Below are 27,737 nucleotides of genomic sequence, written 5' to 3'. Positions count from 1 at the left end.
CAGAAGAGGAGTACAGAATGTCTCTTCATCAACAAATAAGAACATGTGTGCAGCATGGGAAAAATTGCAAACATTTGCTGAAACGACTCACCCAAATCAAGTTGCAGTAGGTCATTGCCTTAACCTATTCAATGACACTGTGATGCATCGTTACAGACAAATGTTAAAACGAAGGGAAAAACAAATGTCTTGACAAATTTGTAGCGAGACAAACAAGTACAGAACCACAACCAGGTCCTAGTGGTATTCAGGCAAAACGTAGGAGAGAGAGAGTACCCCAGAGAAAGCATCACTACCTGATGTGATAATGGAAGGGGACTCCCTTTCCAAACAGTAACTTGTAATATTATACTTGTTCATGCTATTATGTAGCGATGATATTATTACAGATGACCCCTGACTGTGATAAAACTGACCAGGGTTCTGATAATAGCAGGATTGTGGTGATATTTAGCGCTGTGCGCCATGGAAGGAGGTGTAATGATGTGGGAGGGAGGGTGGTGGCGATGTCTTTTGACTGTGTGTAATTACCTAAGTGTAATTACCTAAGTGTAGTTACAGGATGAGAGCTACGCTCGTGGTGTCCCGTCTTCCCAGCACTCTTTGTCATATAACGCTTTGAAACTACTGACGGTCTTGGCCTCCACCACCTTCTTCCCTAACTTGTTCCAACCGTCTACCACTCTGTTTGCGAAAGTGAATTTTCTTATATTTCTTCGGCATCTGTGTTTAGCTAGTTTATATCTGTGACCTCTTGTTCTTAACGTTCCAGGTCTCAAGAAATCTTCCCTATCGATTTTATCAATTCCTGTTACTATTTTGTATGTAGTGATCATATCACCTCTTTTTCTTCTGTCTTCTAGTTTTGGCATATTTAATGCCTCTAACCTCTCCTCGTAGCTCTTGCCCTTCAGTTCTGGGAGACACTTAGTAGCATGTCTTTGCACCTTTTCCAGTTTGTTGATGTGCTTCTTAAGATATGGGCACCACACACCTGCTGCATATTCTAGCTTTGTCCTAACAAAAGTCGTGAACAATTTCTTTAGTATATCGCCATCCATGTATTTAAAAGCAATTCTGAAGTTAGAAAGCGTGGCATAGGCTCCTCGCACAATATTCTTTATGTGGTCCTCAGGTGATAGTTTTCTATCTAGAACCATCCCTAGATCTCTTTCTTTATCAGACTTCTTTAAAGATTTCTCACATACAGTAATGTATAGGTTGTGTGCAATCTATGTTCTCCTATTCCACATTCCATAAGATGGCATTTATTCACATTATATTCCATTTGCTAAGTGGTGCTCTATATATTTATTTTATCCAGGTCTTCTTGAAGGGCATGACAGTCATCTAAGTTTCTTATCCTTCCTATTATCTTAGCATCATCAGCAAACATGTTCATATAATTCTGTATGCCAACTGGTAGATCATTCATGTAGACAATGAACATCTCTGATGCAAGAACTGAACCCTGTGGTACTCCACTTGAGACATTTCTCCAATCCGACACATTGCCTCTGATCACTGCTCTCATTTTTCTATCAGTCAGAAAATATTTATGTTTTAAATATTTTCCAATATTTTTCAGTTTCCACAACAACATCTTATGTGGAACAATGTCGAAAGCCTTTTTTAGGTCAAGATAGATGCAGTTAACCCAACCATCTCTTTCCTGTAAAATCTCTGTGGCTCGATCATAGAAAGTGAGTAAATTCGATACACAATATCTTCCAGATCGAAAACCATACTGTCTGTCTGATATTATATCATTTCTCTCCAGGTGTTCTTCCCATTTTGTTGTATTATTTTTTGCAATATTTTCATTGTTACACTTGTCAATGATACAGGTCTATAATTGAAGGGGTCTTCCCTGCTGCCACCTTTGCAGATTGGAACTATGTTAGCCTTTTCCACACATCAGCTACGACTCCTGTACACAAGAATGTCTGAAAGATCAGGTGAAGTGGAATGCTGAGCTCAGACTTACTTTGCTCCTTTAGCATATTTTCCACTTCATCTCTAGATACCTATGTATGCTCTATGTTGTTCTCTGGAATTCTTATTGTGTCTGGTTCTCTGAAGATTTCATTTTGTACAAATACACTTCGGAACTTTTAGTTTAATGTTTCACACATTTCATTTTCATTTTCCGTGAATCTGTTTCCCATATTCAACCTCTGGATATTATCCTTTACTTGCAATTTGTTGTTTATGAATTTGCAGAATAGGCCCGGTTCTGTTTTACATTTATCCGCTGCAATTTCTGTTGAACCCATCCTGTTTTCTGGCCCTGCATCTGTTTTGGTATCAATGTTTGTGTTCCTTCATCGTATATTTTGCAAAATTTGGCATACATTTCATTTACTTCCCTGCCAAGCGGCAAGTCTGTCCAATTACTCATTAAATTTTTTTTGAAGTTCCTCATAGTGACCTCTCTTGAAATCGAGTTTATCAACTGTTTCAATGTCCCCATTTTCTTCTAGATTATATCTTGGCACTTAAACTGCGCAAATCATATATATATGATATCAGTGACAAAACCAAAATTGCGCACAATATATATATATGATTTCGTGTCTAGCGCTATAATTTAATTGCCCCACCTGGGATAGGGGCAGCTATAGTACAGCCACGACCGATAGTTGCCAGATGCCACCTAGAAAAAAAATCCAGGCCAACGTTCTTGGGTGTTAAAGCGTCAGCATTGAGCAAGCCACCAAGGCTGGCGCACGCAGCACGAGCTCACAGCACTGCTGTTCAGCTTGTGACCACAGCATCACCTACAAAAGCCATAATATATATGATACTGCTATTATTTAGCAGTGATAGTATTACTGAAGCCCCCTGACTGTGATAAAACTGACCAGGATTCTGATAATAGCAAGATTGTGGTGATATTTAGCACTGTGCTCCATGGAGGGAGGAGTAAGGCTGTGGAGGGAGGGTTGTGGCATCGTCTTCTGGCTGTGTGTGGCCACCATTTATTGACTGCACTCACCATACCAGCTTAGTGGTTCGCTATGGTGAACACAAATGTAAATACTTATATATAACGTGTGTATAGTGCGAGATAACTGCGAGAGGAGTAGGTTGGGAGCCGCCATTTTGGTGAGGGAGGAGCGTCGTCTGCACGACTTGGCATGTTGTTTACTGATGGGCCCCTATGGTCTTTGAGCACCATACCAGCTTATTTGTACAGGTATGGTGAATAAAACAGGTAGATACTTGTATATAATGTGTGTATATAGCGTAATAACACCACAAACAATATTGTTGGAGGAGAAATATTAGTGCGTCTGGCCTTGAGGGCGGCCGCCGATCAGCTGACTGTGTGAGTAGCTATGTCTTTGTGCCTTTACTCACCATACAAGCTTAGATGTACAGTTATGGTGAACAAAACATTTAATAACCTATATATAACATCTGTGTATAGTGAATAAATGCAAAAACAGTATTGTGGGAGGAGATTGAGGGCAAGTGAGGTGTTGTTGAGGGAGTGAGTGGCTCGAAGGTGTGTGGTGGTCACTCCTCGTTGCTTTTTGACTCACAAGACCAACTTAGTAGCTTGTTATGGTGAACAAAACATGCAGATACTTATATATAACCTGTGTATATAGTGTAACAACAGCAAAACTATTTGTTTATAGTTTTATGAACATAATAATTGAATCACTAATATGCACACCATAATTTTGAGTACAGCGATGGTTCACTCATTTTATTATATAAATATACCACAACTCACTGTATGGAATAATATTACTGCAAAAAAACTAAGAAAAAATCAGTCTGAGACATTGAAATAATTAGGTAATAATATATTTGTGGCAACTACCGCCTGACAGCTCGGGCGGAGTAGACCTCGTCTAGCGAAGGCTCTGTCAACGCCCCTTTTCTGGGGGGAGCCCCGTCGGCTCCCCGGAGCTATCCCAGGCTGATATGCTAATGTCAGACTTTGGCATCAGTCATGTGTATGGAGTTCTTAGGCCTACCGGGGACCACGGCCAGAACCGGGCCCCCTCAGAGAGGCAAGGGGAACAATGGCCTATAGAAGCCCCCGTGTGGTTGGAAGCATTCTTATGTCTGCCATCGACCGGAACAGGTACCCAGAAAGGTAAGCGCCTCAAAACAAACCCCTATTCTGGTTAAAATTGCTACCAAAAACTGAACTAGTGGATAGAACTCCCCAACCGAAAACAAGCAAACTAGTGTGACGTCACACACCTCCGCGCCACTGTCTGCGCAGCTCCCCCCTCCCCGGGAGGGGGAAGGGGGAGCCCCAGACCCCCCGCGCCGGCTACCCACACCTCAGTTCTTGAGGCTGATGCTATAGGTGATGGTCGTGTGCTCTGGCTCCGGTGTCGCTACTGCACTGTGCTTTGCGTGTGCTGTTGGTTTTGTGGGTGCGAGAGCCAGGAGTTATCTTCAGTACTCGGGCTGCATGCGCCTAGGGCTGCCTTCCCTAAGTGCCCTGTAAGTACTGCCCTTGGGGCTTGGGGCCACCTTCCATAGGCTCCTCGGGGTCTGCCTCTGCTGATCCGTTTTACCTTTCGGTTTTTCGGCCGCCTGTTGGGCTCTTGGGTGTTCTGTTCTCCCTTGTTACCGGCAGGTAAGAGGCAGTTTGCACTGGTAGGGGCGCAGGGTGCTGCTCAGCTTGTATTTCCCGACATCGCGGCTGGCTCTGTTTCTTGGGGTTCGCTGTCCTCTTGCGGGGTTTTGTTTTTGTTTTTGTTTTTGCCTGGTGGGGGGTTCTGTCATTCTATTCAGTTTGTTTTTGCCCTTCCACTGTTCTCCTTGTTGGCGCCCCCTGCTAGGTCCCCGTGAGTGTACACGTCCCTGGGGTTCAGCTTTAGAAGTTTGCTTGGTAGTTTTGGGTGCCGGTTTGCAGCACCCTGCCTGGGACTACCTGAGCGCGAGTCCTCTTAAAGTAAACGCTCAGGACCCTGGGAATCCCCTAGGGGGCGCTTAGGTCCGATGGATGGGACCCCGGAGTCCCCACTCGCTGTGTGCGAGTTTGAGGGTTGCTCGGTCCCCTTGTCTCGGGTGACCCTCATTGTTTTTGCCTCTGCCACGCTGCCTGTTGGGTCGGTGATACTTTCGACCCTGAGTCCTGTGAGTGTTGCTGCTTGCTTGTGACTCAATTTACCCAATCCTCTGATGATTCTATTCGGGTACAGGCGGCGCGTGCGTTGCAGTCTAGGTTTCGTCTGTTGCAACGCGCTCGGTTGGTTGCTCACCCGGATGCCCCGGGGCTGCCCCACTTTGCTTTTCGAGACCCGGACTTGGGGGTGGGGGTCGCTTCGATCCTGATTCAGTCTGCACCTCCTCGTCCTTCCCCTTCTGTTCGTTCTGGTCCCCCCCCCCCCCCTGCTTCCGGCCCCGAAGCGTCTGAGGGTTTCGGGGTCGGAGCAGGGGTTACTTGATCTCGAGACTCGGGCAGCTTCGGGGGGTGCCCCTTCCGGAGGGGCGGCAGAGGCATTCGAGTCTTGTCTCCCGGCCGAAGCTTCAGGGTCTGATCAGTGGGCCCCCCTTCTTCCAGCTTTTCCGGCTGCTCCTTCCTTGTCTTGTGGGGTCGGGGCTTGGGGAGAGGACTCGGCCTTGGGTCCTGTGGTGAAGGACCTCGAGGCTGGGGAGGGGCTGACTTGGGGGCCTTGGGCCCCGCTGGACCCCGCCTGGGTTTTTCTTCCCTCTGAGCGGGGCTTGTTGTTACAAGGAGTGGGGTTTTCCTTTCCCCCCTCTGCGTACGAGTTGGATTTGGTGTCGGCCCCTCCCCGGGTTCGGTTCCGTGTTCCCCCGGGTACGTCGGTTCCGTCCTTCCGGAGGTTTTCGGCTTATCGCATCCAACCTGGTGTGGTGCGAGCGGCCTTTGCAGCTTACCTCCTGCGTGACCCGGATTATGCCTCGGATATGGATCCGTCCATGTTCAGGTTTGGGACTTCGTTCCCTTTCTGGCTCCGTTACGAGGTTCCGGAGTCGTCCTGGCTAGCAGACTGCCCCTTGTTTGGTCTGGATTCCTGGCATTCCTTCTGTCATTCCCGCACGCTGGAGTGGCGGGAAGCTTCCACGGTGCTTCAGGTTTTCCTGGGGGGCGAACTTGAGTACCTGAATGAGTGCTTGTTTGCCCCTGCCCTTCCCCGCGATGTGGGCGTTATTCAGCTCCATGTGCAGGTTCCCTCCCTTTCGGTGGCGCTCGTTGCAGCGGACTTGCGCGCCCGGGGCCTTTTGACTTCGGCCTTGCGGTTCTTTTCCCTCCTGGAGCTGTCTTCGGATAGCTCGTGGAGGATGTGGGGACGCTTGGGTCCGTCCCGGGGTCCGGCACCTTGTCCTCGGCTGCGCGTTCGTCGGCTGCCTTGTTGAAGCTGTTCACGCCAATTTTGCGGGATGCGGTTTCCCTGTTTTATGCTTCCCGTCTCGCATGTCGGCAGGCGGTGCTGGGTTCCTCCGTGGAATCTGCTTGGGCTCTGGCTCTTAGGCGTTCTTCACCTTTATGTCCTCTTCTGTTTGAGGAGTCGGCCGTGGCGCAGTTTATTCAGGCTGCGTCGGCGGCTTGTCGTCCGATGTCGGACTTGTTGGTTTTCCGGGGGTCCCGGGGTGGGTCTTCCCAGAAAGGTCATGCCAGGGCTCGAGGTTCCTCTCGTCGTGGTAGGCCTCTGGTGTCAGGTTCGGGGTTGGCTCCTCCTGCGGACCCTCCCTCGTCTGGTCGGCGCGGTGTTCGCGCTGTGCGGGGTTCTGGGTCTCGTAAGGGTCGCCGGCCCTTTTGCGGTTTGCCCCCTTGACGGGGCGATGGGGGGGCGGCTTGCACTGTTCGCCCGCGTCTGGTCCCACGATTCGTGGGCCTTTCGGGTCGTGTCTTGCGGCCTGCGGTGGCGTTGGGTGGCCCCTCCCCCCTTTGGGGGCTCGGGGCTGGCAGGGCAGGTTTCTTTCCCTGCGCTCTGTCGAGTCGTCTTGGAGTGGGTACGCTTGGGCGTCGTCGAAACGACGTCGTCCCTCAGATGGGTTTCCCGTCTGTTTCCGGTTCCGAAACGGGACTGCGCAGACCTGCGGTTCATTCTGGACTTGTCCCGTCTGAACCCCTGGGTTCATTGCCCCTTCTTTCGGATGACTACGCTGTCTCAGGTTCGGCTCCTCTTGGAGCCGGGAGCTTGGATGGTGTCCCTGGACCTCCGGGACGCTTATTGGCATGTCCCGATTCATCCGCGGTTCAGGGACTGGCTCGGTTTTGTTGTGGGGCATCTGAGTTACCGCTTTCGTTGTCTCCCGTTCGGGTTGAACCTGGCACCTCTCGTGTTCACGCGCCTTACACGGGTTGTGGTGGCTCGTTTGCGTCTCCTAGGTGTTCGGGTGTTGGCCTACCTCGACGACTGGCTGGTTTGGGCTCCCAGCCAGTCAGCTTGCTTGCTAGCCAGGGATTTGGTTCTTTCCCAGCTCGCCGAGTTCGGGTTCTTGGTGAACTGGAGGAAGTCCCATCTGGTTCCCTCTCAGGTTCGGACTTGGCTGGGTCTCGTTTGGGACTCTCGAACCATCTCCTTGTCTCTCCCTCCGGAGTCTCTCTTGCGGCTGCGGTCCCGCCTTCGTCTGTTTCTGGTGGGCTCTCGGGTCACCCGGCGGTTGCTCGAGGGGCTGTGCGGGAGCCTGAACTTCGCGATGGTGGTCTACCCGCCGGGTCGGGTTTGGCTTCGACGGCTGTTTAGATTCCTTCGGGGTTCCCCCTTCCGCCTCTCTCGCGATCGCAGAGTTCGACCCCCGGGGGCCTTGCTTCGGTTGCTGCGTCACCGGCTTCCTCTTCGGGTTTTTCGGGGTTCAGTGCCTTGACGCCTACCCGAGCCCTCGCTCGATGTGTACACGGATGCGTCGTCTCTCGGCTGGGGTTTTGTGACCAGTGCTCACCAGGCCGGCCAGGGGCGTTGGGATCCGTCCTTCCGTCGAGCTCACAGCACGGTGCGGGAGTTCGCGGCAGTGTGGTTTGCTCTGGGGAGGATTCGGGTGGCCCGCGGATCGACGATTCGGCTCCATTCGGACTGCTCTCCGGTGGTTCATTGCCTGAACCGCGGGGGTTCGATGTGGTCCTTGTCTCTTTGGGGTTGGTCGCTTCGGGTGACTCGTCTGCTGAGTTCTCGGGGTTTGGCTCTCCTGGAGGTTCACGTACGGGGCGTGTTCAACGTCTTGGCCGACGCCCTGTCTCGCTTCGTTCCCCTCTCCACGGAGTGGACGGTCGACGACGAGTCCTTCCGTTGGCTTTGCCAGACGTTCGTGCGCCCCGAAGTGGACCTCTTCGCGTCGGCGTGGTCGCGGCGTCTTCCCGTTTATGCGGCGCCCTTCCCCGATCGTAAGGCCGTCGGGGTCGATGCCTTTCGGCTAGACTGGTCGAGGTGGGGGTTCCTGTACCTCTTTCCCCCGGTTCGGCTGTTGCTCCAAGTCCTGACTCGCTTAGAGACTTACCAGGGGAGAGTTGTCCTTCTGGCCCCTTGGTGGCCGGCCCAGCCTTGGTTTCAGGCGCTGGTTGCTCGGTGTCCGAACCCGAGGGTTTTCCCGCGGCTCCGCCTCTTTCAGCAGATCGGGCCGGTACGTCACGTGGCTGGTTCGATCTTCTCCTCGAGTCTTCGCGTATGGTTTTTTTGACTCGAGTCTATCATCATCTCTATGGTGATCAGGTGGCCTCCTTGTTGGTGTCCCACCTGAGGGCTTCTTCTCGGCGGCAGTATAATGTTTCCTGGCGGTCCTTCCGTTTTTTTTTTTGCGTCTTCGTCGTGTTAGTTCCTTGTCTGTTCGGGTTGTCTTGTCCTTCCTCTCGTGGTTGTTTCAGGACCGTCATCTTATGCCTAACACTGTCGCTTCGTATCGTGCGGCGCTGGCAGAGCCGCTTCAGCTTGCTTTCGGTATCGATGTTACGTCTGCGCCGTTTCGCAAGCTGTCTCGTGCATTGTTTCACCTCCGGCCTGCTCATGCGTCGCCTGAGCCGTCCTGGTATTTGGACAGAGTGCTCGCTTTCCTTTCGTCTCCTCGTTTCGTTGTGGCCCCTTCGGTCCGGGATTGCTTTTCCAAGGCACTTTTCTTGTTGGCTTTGGCCTCTGGGGGTCGGGTAGGGGAGCTTCATGCTCTCCTCCGGCGCAGGGGTTTCTGCTGTTTTGGTCGTGGTGATTGTTTTGTTCGTTTGCAGCCGTCTCCTTCTTTTCTGGAGAAGAATGAGACTGCTGTGTTCCAGAGGGGTCCATGGGGGGTTGATGCTTGGTTGGTCAGGCCGGGGGTGCATCATGTTTTGTGTCCGGTTGCGGCGCTTCGCCGTTATTTGCGCGCCACAGCTTCTGTGTCCGGGGACGCGCTGTGGGTTGATCCGGTTTCCCTTCTTCCCTGTTCGCGGGTTCGGGTCTCTCAGGTCGTCCGCAGGGTTATTAAGTCCAGCCAGCCTGCGGTCTATCCCTGTGCCCATGACGTTCGTAAGTTCGCGGCTCTTGCTGCCGTCTTTGGGAATATGTCTTGGTCTGATATTCGGGCGCGGGGCTTTTGGCGGTCGAACAGGGTGCTGCTACCGCCAGCAGCACCCTGTTCGTTACCTGCTCGTTCGTCGGCTGCTCGTTACCTTGTGAATGTCCCTGGGCCTCGTCGGGCCTGTGTTGCTTTGGGTTGGCGGTTGCAGCCAGTTGTCTCGGCTTCGAGTTGAGGAGTGAGCGATGACCACCTCCTGGGTAAGTCCCTCTTTTTTCTGTCTGTGGGTAGTTAGCTCCGGGGAGCCGACGGGGCTTCCCCCAGAAAACCAGCGTTGAATGTAATGAAACGCCATTTTCTGGGTGAGTCCCGGAGGCTCCCCGGCATCCCTCCCTCCCTCCGGTCGGCGGTTTTTCGCGTTTTTGACATCCAGCCTCAAGAACCGAGGTGTGGGTAGCTGGCGCGGGGGGTCTGGGGCTCCCCCTTCCCCCTCCCGGGGAGGGGGGAGCTGCGCAGACAGTGGCGCGGAGGTGTGTGACGTCACACTAGTTTGCTTGTTTTCGGTTGGGGAGTTCTATCCACTAGTTCGGTTTTTGGTAGCAATTTTAACCAGAATAGGGGTTTGTTTTGAGGTGCTTACCTTTCTGGGTGCCTGTTCCGGTCGATGGCAGACATAGAATGCTTCCAACCACACGGGGGCTTCTATAGGCCATTGCTCCCCTTGCCTCTCTGAGGGGGCCCGGTTCTGGCCGTGGTCCCCGGTAGGCCTAAGAACTCCATACACATAGACTGATGCCAAAATCTGACATTAGCATATCAGCCTGGGATAGCTCCGGGGAGCCTCCGGGACTCACCCAGAAAATGGAGTTTCATTACATCCAACGCTGGTTTTTTGCCACACTTCCCTACCCTATTGCGGCTAAAATAAGCCACCTACAATTTTTTTTTTATTCCCTGATCAGGGAACAAAAATGAACACTTCTATAAGATGAAAGAATTTTTTTTTTTTTTTGGTTGCGCCAGTGGGTGTGAATTTCATTTGGGCCCCTAGCGGTTTGAGGGTTAGAGCATATTTAATGTCTAACAAGACATGATCACTCTTTCCCAAGGGAGGAAGGTACTGGATGTCAAATATCTCTTCTTCTTTCCTGGTGAATACTAGATCCAATACTGACGGTACATCTCCTTCCCTCATTCTTGTGGCCTACTTGATGTGTTGATATAAGAATATCTCCAGAATGAGGTTCACAATTCTCCATGTCCAAAAGTCCTCCGTTCTTGCTTCATAGGCCTCTCAGTTTATTGCTTTAATGTTGAAGTTCCCCAGTATCAACATTTGTTATTTATCTTTATCTGGTTTTACAATAATATCTCTCATGACCATTATGAGGCTCTCTCATTTGTCATCCAATTCTTCCTTTGTCCATGTGTTGCTTACTGGTGGGCTGTAGGCATTTAAAATTATCAGCTTATCATCCTGATTCCAGACCTGCAATGCCATTACGTCAATTTGTATATCATGGGTACGGCTGTGCCCATGCTGGGTACGGCTTTGCTCGTGCTCGGTACAGCTGTGTTCGTGCTGGGTACAGCTGTGCCCATGCTGGGTACGGCTTTGCTCGTGCTCGGTACAGCTGTGTTCGTGCTGGGTACAGCTGTGCTCGTGCTGGGTACGGCTGTGCTCGTGCTGGGTACGGCTGTGCTCGTGCTGGGTACGGCTGTGCTCGTGCTGGGTACGGCTGTGCTCGTGCTGGGTACGGCTGTGCTCGTGCTGGGTACGGCTGTGCTCGTGCTGGGTACGGCTGTGCTCGTGCTGGGTACGGCTGTGCTCGTGCTGGGTACGGCTGTGCTCGTGCTGGGTACGGCTGTGCTCGTGCTGGGTACGGCTGTGCTCGTGCTGGGTACGGCTGTGCTCGTGCTGGGTACGGCTGTGCTCGTGCTGGGTACGGCTGTGCCCGTGCTGGGTACGGCTGTGCCCGTGCTGAGGTACGGCTGTGCCCGTGCTGAGGTACGGCTGTGCCCGTGCTGAGGTAATTACCTAAGTGTAATTACCTAAGTGTAGTTACAGGATGAGAGCTACGCTCGTGGTGTCCCGTCTTCCCAGCACTCTTTGTCATATAACGCTTTGAAACTACTGACGGTCTTGGCCTCCACCACCTTCTCACTTAACTTGTTCCAACCGTCTACCACTCTATTTGCGAAGGTGAATTTTCGTATATTTCTTCGGCATCTGTGTTTAGCTAGTTTAAATCTATGACCTCTTGTTCTTGAAGTGCCAGGTCTCAGGAATCCTTCCCTGTCGATTTTATCAATTCCTGTTACTATTTTGTACGTAGTGATCATATCACCTCTTTTTCTTCTGTCTTCTAGTTTTGGCATGTTTAATGCTTCCAACCTCTCCTCGTAGCTCTTGCCCTTCAGTTCTGGGAGCCACTTCGTAGCATGTCTTTGCACCTTTTCCAGTTTGTTGATGTGCTTCTTAAGATATGGGCACCACACAACAACTGCATATTCTAGCTTTGGCCTAACAAAAGTCATGAACAATTTCTTTAGTATATCGCCATCCATGTATTTAAATGCAATTCTGAAGTTAGAAAGCATCGCATAGGCTCCTTGCACAATATTCTTTATGTGGTCCTCAGGTGATAGTTTTCTATCTAGAACCACCCCTAGATATCTTTCTTTATCAGAATTCTTTAAAGATTTCTCACATAATATATAGGTTGTATGGGGTCTATGTTCTCCTATTCCACATTCCATAACATGACATTTATTAACATTAAATTCCATTTGCCAGGTGGTGCTCCATATACTTATTTTGTCCAGGTCTTCTTGAAGGGCATGACAATCATCTAAATTTCTTATCCTTCCTATTATCTTAGCATCATCAGCAAACATGTTCATATAATTCTGTATACCAACTGGTAGATCATTTATGTACACAATAAACATCACTGGTGCAAGAACTGAACCCTGTGGTACTCCACTTGTGACATTTCTCCATTCCGATACATTGCCTCTGATTACTGCCCTCATTTTTCTATCAGTCAGAAAATTTTTCATCCATGATAGAAGCTTACCTGTCACCCCTCCAATATTTTCCAGTTTCCAGAACAATCTCTTATGTGGAACTCTGTCAAAAGCCTTTTTTAGGTCCAGATAGATGCAGTCAACCCAGCCATCTCTTTCCTGTAATATCTCTGTGGCCCGATCATGGAAACTGAGTAAATTCGATACACAGGATCTTCCTGATCGAAAACCATACTGTCTGTCTGATATTATATCATTTCTCTCCAGGTGTTCTACCCATTTAGTTTTGATTAGCTTTTCCAATACTTTCACTATTACACTTGTCAATGATACAGGTCTATAATTGAGGGGGTCTTCCCTGCTGCCACTTTTGTAGATTGGAACTATGTTAGCCTGTTTCCACTCGTCTGCTACGATTCCTGTACACAGGGATGTTTGAAAGATCAGGTGAAGTGGAATGCTGAGCTCAGACGCACATTCTCTCAAAACCCATGGTGAAACGCCATCTGGGCCAGCTGCTTTGTTCCTCCCGAGCTCCTTTAGCATATTTTCCACTTCATCTCTAGACACCTCTATCCGCTCTATGTTGTTCTCTGGAATTCTTATTGTGTCTGGTTCTCTGAAGATTTCATTTTGTACAAACACACTTTGGAACTTTTCATTTAATGTTTCACACATTTCCTTTTCATTTTCCGTGAATCTGTTTCCCATTTTCAACCTCTGGATATTATCCTTTACCTGCAATTTGTTGTTTATGAATTTGTAGAATTGGCCCGGTTCTGTTTTACATTTATCTGCTATCCCTTTTTCAAAATTTCTTTCTGCCTCTCTCCTTACTGCTGTATAATTGTTTCTCGCATCTTTGTATCGCTGGTATGTTTGGGGGTTTGGTCTCTTCCTATACTGATTCCATTTTTGTGTCTTTTGGTCTCTTGCCCTCTCACAATTTCTGTCGAACCAATCCTGTTTTCTGATCCTGCATCTCTGTTTTGGTATGAATGTTTGTGTGCCTTCCTCGTATAGTTTTAAAAATTTGGCATACATTTCATTTACTTCCCTGCCTAGCAACAATTCTGTCCAATTACACTCATTAAAAAAATTTCGAAGTTCCCCATAGTTGCCTCTCTTTAAATCGAGTTTATCAACTGTTTCAATGTCCCCATTTTCTTCTAGATGATATCTTAAAGCATATTTAATGTCTAACAGGACGTGATCACTCTTTCCCAAGGGAGGAAGGTACTGGATGTCAAAAATCTCTTCTTCTTTCCTGGTGAATACTAGATCCAGTACTGACGGTATATCTCCTTCCCTCATTCTTGTGGCTTGCTTTATGTGTTGATACAAGAATGTCTCCAGAATGAGGTTCACAAATCTGCATGTCCAAAAGTCCTCCGTTCTTGCTTCATAGGCCTCCCAGTCTATTGCTCTAAAGTTGAAGTCCCCCAGTATCAACAGTCGTGATTTATCTTTATCTGCTTGTACAATAATATCTCTCATGACCATTATGAGGCCCTCTCGTTTGTCATCCAGTTCTTCCTTTGTCCAAGTGTTGCTTGCTGGTGGGCTGTAGGCATTTACAATTATCAGGTTATCATCCTGATTCCATGGCATTTACAATTATCAGGTTATCATCCTGATTCCATCCCGTGCTGAGGTACGGCTGTGCCCGTGCTGAGGTACGGCTGTGCCCTTGCTGGGTACGGCTGTGCCCTTGCTGGGTACGGCTGTGCCCGTGCTGGGTACGGCTGTGCCCGTGCTGAGGTACGGCTGTGCCCGTGCTGAGGTACGGCTGTGCCCGTGCTGAGGTACGGCTGTGCCCGTGCTGAGGTACGGCTGTGCCCGTGCTGAGGTACGGCTGTGCCCGTGCTGAGGTACGGCTGTGCCCGTGCTGAGGTACGGCTGTGCCCGTGCTGAGGTACGGCTGTGCCCGTGCTGAGGTACGGCTGTGCCTGTGCTGAGGTACGGCTGTGCCCGTGCTGAGGTACGGCTGTGCCCGTGCTGAGGTACGGCTGTGCCCGTGCTGAGGTACGGCTGTGCCCGTGCTGAGGTACGGCTGTGCCCGTGCTGAGGTACGGCTGTGCCCGTGCTGAGGTACGGCTGTGCCCTTGCTGGGTACGGCTGTGCTCGTGCTGGGTACGGCTGTGCTCGTGCTGGGTACGGCTGTGCTCGTGCTGAGGTACGGCTGTGCTCGTGCTGGGTACGGCTGTGCTCGTGCTGGGTACGGCTGTGCTCGTGCTGGGTACGGCTGTGCTCGTGCTGAGGTATGGCTGTGCTGCTTGATTTTCTGCTACTAGTTCTTGCAAAATATTGACCCATTTTTGGCACTAATAAGGCACTATTTAGCAAGCCCCTGAAACATCTTGTTGTATAAAAATACAGCTGTAGTAAAAAAATGGTAAATTCCATTATTCTTCTTCTGCCGGCGAACAAACACGTCACTCGCAGACAAAGCTAATGGCACTGGGTGCCTACTGTATGAATGCAGACTAGGTCTGTACACCCAACAGTAGGCTGGTGTTTAAGCCAGATCCAATAACATAAATTTCTCTCAAATATGGGAGTTACTTCAAATTATATATTTTTGGGTTATACATTTAGTTTAGCAACATTATGACGATAATAAGAGCTATAAAAAATACTCATTTTAGAGTTTAGAGTGTCCAGCGAGGAAATGCTCACTGCATCCATGGTTCCTGCCTGCCATCTGAGGAGCTGGAGGAGCTCTACAACTTGAGACAAGAAGCCTTGTACCCTGCATGTAACCAATGTTGTAACCCTTTTTGTGTAATGACATTTTCAAATAAAGTTAGATATATTTCCACACATACCAAAAAATAGGGGTGGTAAGAGAAGAAAATATCAGTGTTCAGTGAGGATCCACAAGGTCTTCTCTGAGTACTCTTTATTTTCTTCTCCGAGACTACGGGTCCCTACACTTACACCAGAGGTGGTACCCCTTCTAGTTAAAAAAAAAAATTAAAACTGATTTATTAATTTTATTATTTCGAAGCCGTTGGTCACTGAACTGTGTCGACAAAATCGTACGAAACACGCATGGTGATGTGTGCACACGGATTAGACCAGCTTACTCGTGCTGGAGTTGTTGTGCCAATAACATGTATAATTTCTCAAATAGCAGATGTCTATCATATTACAGTATATTTTTTGTTATACTGTATTTAGTTTTAGTTTAATTAGAATAATAAAAAGATATTGAAACACCGGTTTTAGAAAATATTTATTAATCTGAAACTTTCAAAGTCATGGGTTACTGAACTATGAGGACACAGACAAAAGTGAGTGAAACCTCACTATAAAGTGAGGTTTACAGTACAGTACAGTATTCCCTTATCTGTCCACCCTCACTCATCTTGTTTCATCACAGAAAATGTATATAAGAAGATTTCAACACATTAGCTAGCTATTCACGCTTCAGCCTTTAAATTAATCCTCAAAGATACATGTGCTACAAATCAGTCAACGAAAATCATGTTCTCACAGTCGTTCACTTGTGTGGACCACTCTGGCTGGTGTTTGGTTAATATGCTTCACTTGTTGTGTGGTCCACTTGTGTGATCCAACTTGTCATATGAAGGAATTATTAATTGTAACCTGTGATAGAATGGGAAAGTTTTCCACCACACTGTGACCTCTGTCCCAACATCGTAAGCAAATCCGCACATCACCCCCTTCAGCGAACCATTGTTCGTCGAAACGGGTGAGTAAATCCGGCTTGAAAAGTGTGCGATCTAGCCGGAGATGCGGCAAATCGGGGTACGTTGAATCGAGGTTGTACTGTACTTGATTGTAAAAACGATTCTTCGCAGCGGGGATCGTATTCCAGGGACCTGCCTGAAACGCTACGTGTACTAGTGGCTGTACAAGAGTGTAACAACTCTTGTATATATCTCTCAAAACTGGGTGCGACAGCTCACACTCGCGGTGTTCTGAATGTGTTGATAATGAATGTATATAGTGTGTGACAGTGTATAGTCTGTAAATAGATTGAATATATACATAAATTAGCATGATGCATGGTAAATATGTGCAACATATGTGTACACAAGTGTCATGCACGTAAGAGTGTCCTCAGACAGTACGGATGTTTTACTACCATAATATAGTGTACATGTTCATTATACATAGGATTAGCATGTAAAAACAAATCAAATATATTTGGAACTATGCGCAAAAAATGAACAAAAATATATTTGCGGCAACTCGCACGCCTTAACCCGGGCGCCCTACTGGACCCGTACGTCAGGGGCGAACTGGGAATGATGACGTCACGTGCCAACTTACGGACCCCATAGCAGCCAATATAAATAAAATTTCGAGAATTTTTTGACATACCCATACTAAGGGAAGGGTTTTTGACACTTTTAAAAAACAAAAGAATTTTTTCAAGAGAATTTATTTCCTGCGCACTGGGGGGGAGGGGGGTGTCATATTTGAATGCGGCGCAGTTAAAGGGTTAAGTAGTTCTGCTGTATGTTGAGTACTACAATACAGTTTATGAAAACTATTGGACACTAAAATAACAGCATTTTTAATTTTAACACTATGTACACACTTAAATTTAACACTTGTTTAAACTGTTCACCCCACACACGATGTTTTTAGATATTTGCATCAGCTTTGCTGGTGTTTGCTGCTGCTGTGGCTTCAGCTGCTTCTGAGCTGTTGCTGGCTGCTGTTGTACCAGTGCTGGGTACAGCTGTGCTCATGTTGGGTATGGCTGTTCTTGTGCTGTGCTCGTGCTAGTTGATTTTCTGCTACAAGTTCTTGCAAAATATTGCTTCATTTTTGGCATTAACCCTTAACATGATAGGGGTATAATATCCTTTGTTCCCCACAGGTGCATGTAATTTTGAAAAAAAACAAAAAAAAACAAAAAAAAAATTCTTGCTAATCTGTTAATTTGTGTTCACTGATCACGGGAAAAATAATAAAAAAATCGTAAGTGGCATATATTGCTTGCTATAGGGCGGGGAAGTCTGGCAAAAAACAGGCGCTGACTCAGCGTGCGTCCCAGGCGGTCTGTTGATCGCCAGCTGTCAGGCCGGAGTTGCCACAAAGAAATAATTGCCTAATTATTTCAATGTGTCTGATTGATTTTTCGTAGTTTTTTTGCTGTAATATTATTCAATAGTGTGTAGTTTGATATATTTATATAATATAATGAGTGAATCATCGCTGTACTCAAAAATATGGTGTGCATATTGTTGATTCAATTATGTTCATCAATCAGTGAACAAATACATTGTCGGTTATTACACTATATACACAGGTTATACATAAGTATCTGCATGTTTTGTTCACCATAACGAACCACTAAGTTACTATTATGAGTCAAAAAGTAACAAGGAGTGACCGCCGTGTACCAGCCAGCCACTCACGCCCTCCCTCAAGTCACCTGACTCACCCACATTCTCCTCCCACAATACTGTTTTTGCTTTTATTCACTATATACAGACGCTATATATAAGTATCTACATTCGTGTTCACCATAACGAACCACTAAGTTGGTATGCTGAGTGGCACTGGCAGTGGCAGGCAGTAGCAGCCTGCCACTGGCTGCCACTCCCTCCCTCCCTCCCTCCCTCCCTCACCTCACCTGACTTGCCACCATTCTCCACCCACCATACTGTTTTTGCTTTTATATACAGACGTTGTATATAAGTATTTACATGTTTTGTTCACCATAACTGTACATCTAAGCTTGTATGGTGAGTAAAGGCACAAAGACGTAGGACCTCACACAGTCAGCTGATGGCTGCCGCCCTCAAGGCCAGACGCACTAATATTTCTCCTCCAACAATACTGTTTGTGGTGTTATTACGTTATATACACACATTATATATAAATATCTATCTGTTTTATTCACCATACTTGTACAAGTAAACCGGTATGGTGTCCAAAGACCATCATGGTAACCAGCAAACAACACCGTCGTCTGCTTGGTGGCGTCATGCAGACGACGCCACCGCCCTCACCAAAATGGCGGCTCCCAACCTCCTACTCTTGCTGTTTATACCCTCTATACACACGTTATATATAAGTATCTACATTTGTGTTCACCATAGCGAACCACTAAGCTGGTATGGTGAGTGCAGTCAATAAAAGGTGGCCACACACAGTCAGAAGACATCGCCACCACCCTCCCTCCCACAGCATTACTCCTCCCTCCATGGCACAGTGCTAAATATCACCACAATCCTGCCATTATCAGACCCCTGGTCAGTTTTATCACAGTCAAGGGTCTTCTGTAATAATATCATCGCTACATAATAGCATGAACAAGTATATTATGGCATTTTTAGGCGATGCTGTGGTTACAAGCTGAACAGCAGTGCTGTTAGCTCATGCTGCGTGTGTCAGGCTTGGTAGCTCACTCAATACTGAGGCCCCTAACACCCGGGAGTTTGGCCCACGCTTTTTTTTTAAAATGGCGTCTGTTTACAAGAGCCCTGATGAAGGTGTGGTGAACCCCGTGTATCCGCGGGCCGTTTAAATCTTGCGTAGTACTCCAACACGTCATATGACGTGATGCGCACTTTTTCGGTAAGTTACTCAACACCGCAAGGGTTAATAAGGAACTATTAGTAAGCCCCTGAGACATTTTGTTGTATAACAATACAGCTGTAGTAAAAAATGGTATATTCCACAATTATTCTTCCACCGGCAGTTAAATACTGTACGTCAATCACAGACAGTGCTAAAGGCACTGGGTGCATACAGTATGAACGCAGACTAGGTCTAAACGTACATCCTACAGTAGGCTGGTGTTTGAGCCAGATACAGTAATATAAATTTCTGTCAAATATTCAGTTTACATCAAATTATATAATTTTGGGTTATATATTTAGTTTAGCAACATTATTATGATAATAAGAGCTATAAAAAATACTTATTTTAAAACTGATCTAAATTTTATTATTTCGAAGCTGTAGGTCACTGAACTGTGGCGATGAAATCGAACAAAACAAGCATGGTGTTGTGTTCGATTTCCAGTAACATAAATTTCTCTCAAATATTGGATTTACAGTACATCAAATTATATATTTTTGGTTATATATTTAGTTTAGCAACAGTATTACGATAATAAGAGCTATAAAAATACTTATTTTAGAACTGACTTATTAATTAACACTTTCGCGCACCGGGCGCGCGATCTGTCCACTATCCCAAAGTGGCTTGAGCGTTTCACAAGAGCGCGCGTAAATTCAGAAAAGTGTATACTCTTTTCAACTTTGTCACCTTAATTTTCGTCCTACGATATTCAATTTGGTATCTATGTGTTCGCAATAGAATTCTCTAGCGGATGAAATGCATATAAGCTCCATAAGCCCGGCTTACCACCCGCAGCAGAGAAAGTGCAAGTGAGTGACCCGCGAGCGCTCAAGAGGGTTAAAATGTTTTCAGTCTTTTCACTCTGGTCACCTCAATTATCGTCCTAGGTCTTTCATTTTGATATCAATGTAACCACTATCGCAGGCCCTCCACATTCTGTGGAGACAAAGCCTAGATACTGGCGTTATTCCTGATATACTAAAGACAACAGAGATAGCACCACTTCATAAAGGAGGAAATAAGGCAGAGGCAAAAAATTACAGACCGATAGCACTAACATCGCACATTATAAAAATTTTTGAGAGAGTGCTAAAAAGTAAGATCACAAAATACATGGAATCACAGCATCTCCATAACCCCGGACAACATGGTTTCAGAACAGGGCGCTTTTGCCTGTCGCAGTTGCTGGACCACTATGATATGGCATTAGATGCTATGGAAGACAAACAAAACGCTGATGTAATTTACACAGATTTCACTAAAGCTTTTGATAAATGTGACCATGGCGTTATTGCACATAAAATGCGTTCAACAGGAATTACCGGAAAAATAGGCAGATGGAACTACAATTTCCTGACCAACAGAACCCAATGTGTAATAGTCAACAAAATAAAATCCAGCCCATCAACCGTGAAGAGCTCAGTCCCCAGGGTACTGTGCTTGCTCCAGTACTTTTTCTTATCCTCATATCGGACATAGACAAGAACACAACCTATAGCACTGTATCATCCTTTGCAGATGACGCTAGGATCTTCATGAGAGTAGGCAACATAGAGGACACGGCAAACCTCCAGTCAGATGTAGATCAGGTCTTTCTATGGGCTACAGAAAATAATATGGTGTTTAACGAAGATAAGTTCCAGCTCATGCGCTATGGAAAAAATGAAAATATAAAAACGGAAACCACGTACAAAACTCAGGCAAATCATAACATAGAACGAAAAGGCAATGTAAAGGATCTGGGTGTACTCATGTCGGAAGACCTTACCTTTAAAGAACACAATAAAGTAGCTGTCACAACTGCAAGAAAAATGACAGGTTGGATAACAAGAACTTTCCACACTAGAGATGCTATACTTATGATGACATAGGTATAGCACTTTTCAAAACGCTTGTGCTCTCTAGAGTGGAGTACTGCTGCACAATGACAGCCCCTTTCAAAGCTGGAGAAATTGTGGACCTGGAGAGCGTGCAGAGATCCTTTACTGCTAGAATCCACTCAGTAAAACATCTAAACTATTGGGACCGACTAAAGAGCATAAATCTGTACTCCCTTGAGCGCAGGCGGGAGAGATACATAATAATTTACACGTGGAAAATATTAGAGGGGCTGGTCCCAAACCTGCACACAGAAATAACATCACATGAGACCAGAAGACATGGCAGGATGTGCAGAATACCCCCGTTGAAAAGCGGAGGTGCAACTGGTACTCTGAGAGAACTCTATCAACATCAGAGGCCCGAGACTGTTCAACACGCTTCCGCTACACATAAGGGGCATAACTGGCAATCCCCTCACAATATTCAAGGGAGAACTGGATAAGCACCTCCAAAGGATACCTGATCAACCAGGCTGTGACTCATACGTCAGCCTGCGAGCAGCTGCGTCCAACTGCCTGGTTGATCAGTCCAGCAACCAGGAGGCCTGGTTGACGACTGGGCCGCGGGGACGCTAAGCCCCGGAAGCACCTCAAGGTAACCTCAAGGTAAGGTATGTGTTCGTAATAGAATTCCCAACAGGCCTATATGCATATAATATAAAAAAACAGCAGCGATCTCCACCCTCCGACATGATGAAAATAGGCCGCGGTTACAAGAAAGAGAGTGCTGCGCCACCTCAAGGCACTTCTCACTGTGAAAAGTGAATAATCTTTTCAACTTTGTCATCTCAATTCTTGTCCTAGGTTTTTCAATTTGGTATCAATGTGTTCGCAATAGAATTCTCTACAGGACTAAATGCATATAAAGGCCAAAAGCCCAGCGAGAAAGTGAGAGCGTGTTACCCGGGAGCGAGCCAGAGCAATAAAATGTGTACACTCTTCACTTTGGACATCTGAATTCTCGTCTTAATTCTTTCATTTTGGTATCATTGTCTTCGCAATAGAATTCCCTACAGGAGTATGCAAATATAAAGTCCAAAAGCCCGGCGTAGCACCCACAGCAAACGGAGAAAGTGACGGAGCATAATCCCAGTGAGCGCCAATAAAATGGGTATTCTGTTTTCAACTTTGTTACCTCAATTCTGGTCCTAGGACTTTCATTTTGGTATCAATGTATTCAGAATGAAATTCCCTACAAGCGTATATGCATATAATGTGCAAAACCTTCCCGGAAAAAACGCTACTGTTGCCGCGCTTAGGACTCGATGCTGAGTCCTCGCCGGGCGGAAGTGTTAATTATTTCAAGCCTTAGGTCACTGAACTATGGCGACGAAATTGAACAAAACAAGCATGGTGTTGTGTGCACACGGATTAGTCCTGTCCACTCGCGCTGGACTTGTGAGTCGCCAATAATATGAATAATTTCTCAAATAGCAGATATCAATCATATTACAGCATATTTTTGGTTTTATTTAGTTTAGTTTAATTAGGATAATAAAGAGTTATTAAACCACCAGTTTTAGAAATTAATAATCTGAAACATTCAAAGTTACGGGTTACTGAACTATGACGACACAGACGAAAGTGAGTGAAACCTCACTGTAAAGTGAGGTTTACAGTACAGTATTCCTTTATCTGTCCACCCTCACTCATCTTGTTTCATCACAGAAAATGTATATAGGAAGATTTCAACACATTAGCTAGCTATTCACGCTTCAGCCTTTAAATTAATTTACAAAGATACGTGTGCCACAAATCAGTGAACAAAAATCATTGAAATTCTGTCGCTCACTTGTGTGGACCACTCTGGCTGGTGTTTGGTTAATGTGCTTTACTTGTTGTGTAGACCATTCTGGCTTGTGTTTGGTTAATATGGTTCACTTGTTGTGTGGTCCACTTGTGTGATCCAACTTGTCTTATGAAGGAATTATTAATTGTAGATAGAATGAGACAGTTTTCCACCACTCTGTGAACTCTGTCCCAACATCATAAGCTTGTGGACCACTTGTGGATCACTTGTGTGGTCCACTTGTGTGATCTAACTTGTCATATGATTGTAACTTGTGATGGAATGGGAAAGTTCTCCACCACTCTGTGAACTCTGTCCCAACGTCGTAAGCTTGTGGACCACTTGTGGATCACTTGTGTGGTCCACTTGTGTGATCTAACTTGTTATATGACCGAATTAATTGTAATCTGTGATAAAATTGGAAAGTTTTCCACCAGTCTGTGAACTGTCTCATCATCATAAGTTGAGACATTCAAAGTTACGGGTTACTGAACTATGACGACAGACGAAAGTGGAGTGAGTGAGTGAGTGAGTGAATGAAGACTAGCTCTGCCTATAAATAATCAGAATGTTTGTAACTCTACATCTATGTATGTACTTTTCCTAAATAAAATATTATTATATTATTATTATAAGCAAATCCAAACATCCCTCGCTATGGCGAACCATTGTTCATCGAACCGGGTGAGTAAATCCGGCCTGAAAAGTGTGCGAGCTAGCCGGAGATTCGTTGAACCGAGGTTGTACTGTAGTTTGTTTCCATTTTTGGGCGAGATTTTAATAATTTTGAAGCATTGCTCTTCTTTCTAACCAGTAATGGTGTATTTTGTTTTGCTGACTTTCTGGGTGCTTCTCTGGTGGTAGTGGACATTTTTAAAATTCCGATAATTTCATCATAGGGCCACTGTTCTCTTCACCACTTAAAGGGAAGCCAGATTCTGGCTATTGGTCTCCAGTAGGCCTAAAAACTCTATGATTAACCCTTAAACTGCGCAACGCGCCTGCAGGCTCACGTCTGGTTTGCGCAACGCGCCTCCGGGTATTTGTATTTTTCACGTTCCATTCAAAACTCCCGCGGCTACATGGGGTTCACATCAGCTTCCTCAGGGCTCTTGTAAACAGACGCCATCTTTAAAAAAAATCGTGGTCCACATTCCCGGTTGTGGGAGCCTCAGTAGTGTGTGAGCAACCAAGGCTGGCGCTCGCAGCATGAGCTGTTCAGCATGTGACCACAGCATCGCCTAATAATGTCAAAATATATATATAACTTGTATTATTTAGGTATGATAGTGTTATATTAGAGCCTGAGTGTGATAATGACTGGGTACAATGTTCAAATATCAGTGATTCAATGCTGTTCACGATGTTCACAGCGCTAGCCACAGCACCACAGCATTATTTCGTTCATCTAGGAATCTTCAAATGATTTCTTAGGTTCCTTTTCAAAATAAACGTGTGGTCAATTATTCATTTACAGGAATTAGTGACCAGGATTGTGATAATAGCAGGATTGTGGTTATAATTAGCGTTGTGCGTAGTATTGTGGAAGGAGGAATTTTGATGAGGGAGGGAGGGCAATTAGAATTGAGGTAGCCTCATTGTGTGTGTGTGTGTGGCTGCCACTCTTGTTTTGCTCACCATACTAGTTTAGTGGTTCGCTATGGGCAACACATACGTACATGGGTATATATAGTGTGCGTATATAGTGTAAAAACAGCAACAGGAGAATGTTGAGAGGAGCTATTTTGGTGAGGGAGGTGACGTAATCGTAGCGTCGTCTGCTGTGTGATTTTTCATGCAGTGTATGGTGGCCACTGTACTGTTTGGACACAATACCGGCTTACTTGCATAGTTCTGGTAAATAAAACATGTAGATAGGTATATAGAACATGTGTAATAAGAACTATAGCAATATGGTGGGAGGAGCAATGTTGGCAAGTAAGATGTTGGAGTGAGGGAGACTGGCTGGGTGTGGCTGCTCTCACTCGAGGTGTTCTGAATGTGTTCATGGCCAAATACTCCTTTTGGCCCATACGAGGCAGCTCCTATTGGCCCATATGCGGCAGCTGCTATTGGCCCATACGAGGCAGCTGCTATTGGCCCATACGCGGCAGCTGCTATTGGCCCATATGCGGCAGCTGCTATTGGCCCATATGCGGCAGCTGCTATTGGCCCATACGAGGCAGCTGCTATTGGCCCATACGAGGCAGCTGCTATTGGCCCATACGGGGCAGCTGCTATTGGCCCATACGGGGCAGCTGCTATTGGCCCATACGGGGCAGCTGCTATTGGCCCATACGGGGCAGCTGCTACGCGATGTTCTGAATGTGTTGATGGTAAATGTATATAGTGTGTGACAGTGTATAGTGAGTACATATGTTGTAAATATACATAAATGAACATGAAACATTGGTGTGAATAACTGTATGATGGGAGGGGCAAAGTTGGCGAATACAATGTTGGAGAAGTGAGGGAGGGCTGGCTGGGTGTGGCAGCTCTCACTCACGGTGTTCTGAATGTGTTGATGGTGAATGTATATAGTGTGTGACAGTGTATAGTGTGTAAATAGATTGTATATATACACAAATTAGCATGATACATAGTAAATATGTGCTGCATATGTGTACACAAGTTTCATGCACGTAACACAGTGTCTACGGACAGTACGGATGTTGTACTGCGATATTATAGTGTACGTGTTCATTATACATTGGATTGGCACATAAAAACAATGAAAATGTATTTGGAAAGGTGCGCAAAAAATGAACGAAAATATATTTGCGGCAACTCGTGCACCCCGCCCTGAGCGCCCCACCGCCCCCGAGAGCTTATGGCACGGGCGCACGGGGAATGATGACGTCACGCCCCAACTTCCAGACCCCATAGCAGCCAAAGTAAGTACAATTTTGACTTTTTTTTTGCATACCCATACTGAGGGAAGGGTTTTTGACACTTTAAAAAGAAAAAAAAAATTTCCAGAGAATTTATTTCCTGCGCACTGCGGGGGTGTCACATTTGAAGGCAACGCAGTTAAGGGGTTAATGCCGCCTCTTAGTTTGGCACTATATCAGCATTGTAGCTTCAGGGAGCCACTGGGCTTATCCAGAAGCAGGCATTTCATTACATTCAACGTAAGTTTTTTTTTAGTTCAGTGTTCACTATTTCATGTAGAGTAAGATGGTTAGGACTGGAGAAATTGAAGGTTGTGTGATCAGCAAAGGGTTATAAACATACTGTACCACATACCCGCCAAAGCTGTAAATAGCAAAACACTTCTGAATTTCAAAATCCAGCTCAATAAAATCACCAGGACAAATAAGGGGCTGACCTTTGACTAACCACCAGCCTCCTGTCCTCGAGGCCACTAAGAGAGATAGTGACCCTAAGATAAATTCAGATACTGTAAATTTATAAATACAGTGGGGCCTTGACTTACGATAGTAATCCATTCCCAGAGACGGATCGTAAGTCAAAGCGATTTTTCCCATGAGAAATAAAGGGAATTGAATTAATCCGTTCCCCACCCTGCAAAATATTAACTTACAAATACATTTTATACTGAATACAATGTTTTTTTTCTAACTACAATATAGTACATATGTTTATCTTACCTCTATGGAGGACTCTTGATGGCGTATGGAAGATGGTGATGAGGGGGGAGGAGATGAGGTGTTACTGTTTGGAAGGGGAGTCCCCTTCCATTATCACATCAGACAGTGATGTTTTCTCTGGTGGTACTCTCTCTCCTACGTTTTGCCTGAATACCACTAGGACCTGGTTGTGGTTCACTGCTTGTTTGTCTCACTACAAATTTGTCAATAGACACTTGTTTTTCCCTTCGTTTTAACATTTGTCTGCAGTGATGCATCACAGTGTCATTGAATAGGTTAAGGCAACGGCCTACTACAGCTTGATTTGGGCGAGTCGTTTCAGCAAAAGTTTGCAGTTCTCCCCATGCTGCACACATTTTCTTAATTGTTGAGGAAGGGACATTCTGTACTGGCACATCTTCCCCTGAAGAAATTTCCTCAGCTGCCTCTTCTTGCTGCTCCTTTTGAAGAGCTTGGAGTTCTTCGGTGGTCAGTTCTTCGTTGTGTTCTTCCACCAACTCCTCCACATCAGCACCATCCAACTCCAAACCCAATTGCCGATCCAGAGAAACAAATTCCTCAACAAGAGGCACTTCAGGTTCTGGCTCAAACCCCTCAAAGTGTCGTTCTGCAACACATTCAGGCCACAATTTTCTCCAGCCAGAGATCATGGTTTTTACAGTCACTTCTTGCCAGGCTTTGTCAAGTTTTAAAGCACTATAAATGTTAAAATGGTTTTTCCAGAACTCTTTGAGGGGGAGTTGTGTGCCATCTGTCACTTCGACACATCTCCGGAAAAGTGCCCTTTCATAAAGTTTCTTAAAATTGGCAATGATTTTCTGGTCCATAGGCTGAAGTAGAGGAGTGGTGTTGGGAGGAAGAAACTTTATTGTAATAAAACTAAATTCTTCCATCAATGAATCTTCCAACCCTGGAGGATGGGCAGGAGCATTGTCGAGGAGCAGGGCCTTGAGTGGCAAACTGTTCTGCAAATATTTTTTGATGGCAATGCACACCACCTCATTCACCCACTCAGTAAAAAATTGCTTAGTCACCTATGCCTTAGCATTAGCCTTCCACATCACACACATTTTGTGTTTTTGCACATTATATTTTTTGAAAACCCTTGGATTTTCAGAATCATACACAAGCAAGGATTTAATTTTCAAATCGCCACTCGCATTACCACACAACACAAGAGTAAACCGATCTTTCATAGGCTTTGTGTCCGGGCAATCGCTTCTCCTCCTTCGTAATGTATGTTTTCTTTGGCAATCTTTTCCAGAATATCCCTGTCTTGTCACAATTAAACACTTGTTGTGGTAGGTATGCCTCACTCTGCACAAAATCTTTAAATTCGCCAATGAATCTTTCAGCCGCTAGTTTGTCTGAGCTGGCACCCTCCCCATGCCTCACAACACTATGAATGCTACTTCTTTTTCTAAATTTCTC

The 27,737-nt window shown here is 46.2% G+C and overlaps 1 protein-coding gene across 8 annotated transcripts in view; it reads left to right on the top strand.

Annotated features, from left to right (window-relative positions):
* LOC123763686 (uncharacterized) overlaps positions 1-27,737 on the top strand; it is a 252,335-nt gene that overhangs the window by 185,200 nt on the left and 39,398 nt on the right. The window lies entirely within an intron of this gene.

The sequence above is a fragment of the Procambarus clarkii genome, chromosome 52, assembly GCF_040958095.1.
Source record: "Procambarus clarkii isolate CNS0578487 chromosome 52, FALCON_Pclarkii_2.0, whole genome shotgun sequence".
Classification (NCBI taxonomy): domain Eukaryota; kingdom Metazoa; phylum Arthropoda; class Malacostraca; order Decapoda; family Cambaridae; genus Procambarus; species Procambarus clarkii.
Note: the sequence above shows the minus strand (reverse complement) of the source record. Positions and strands in the feature narration are given on the sequence as shown.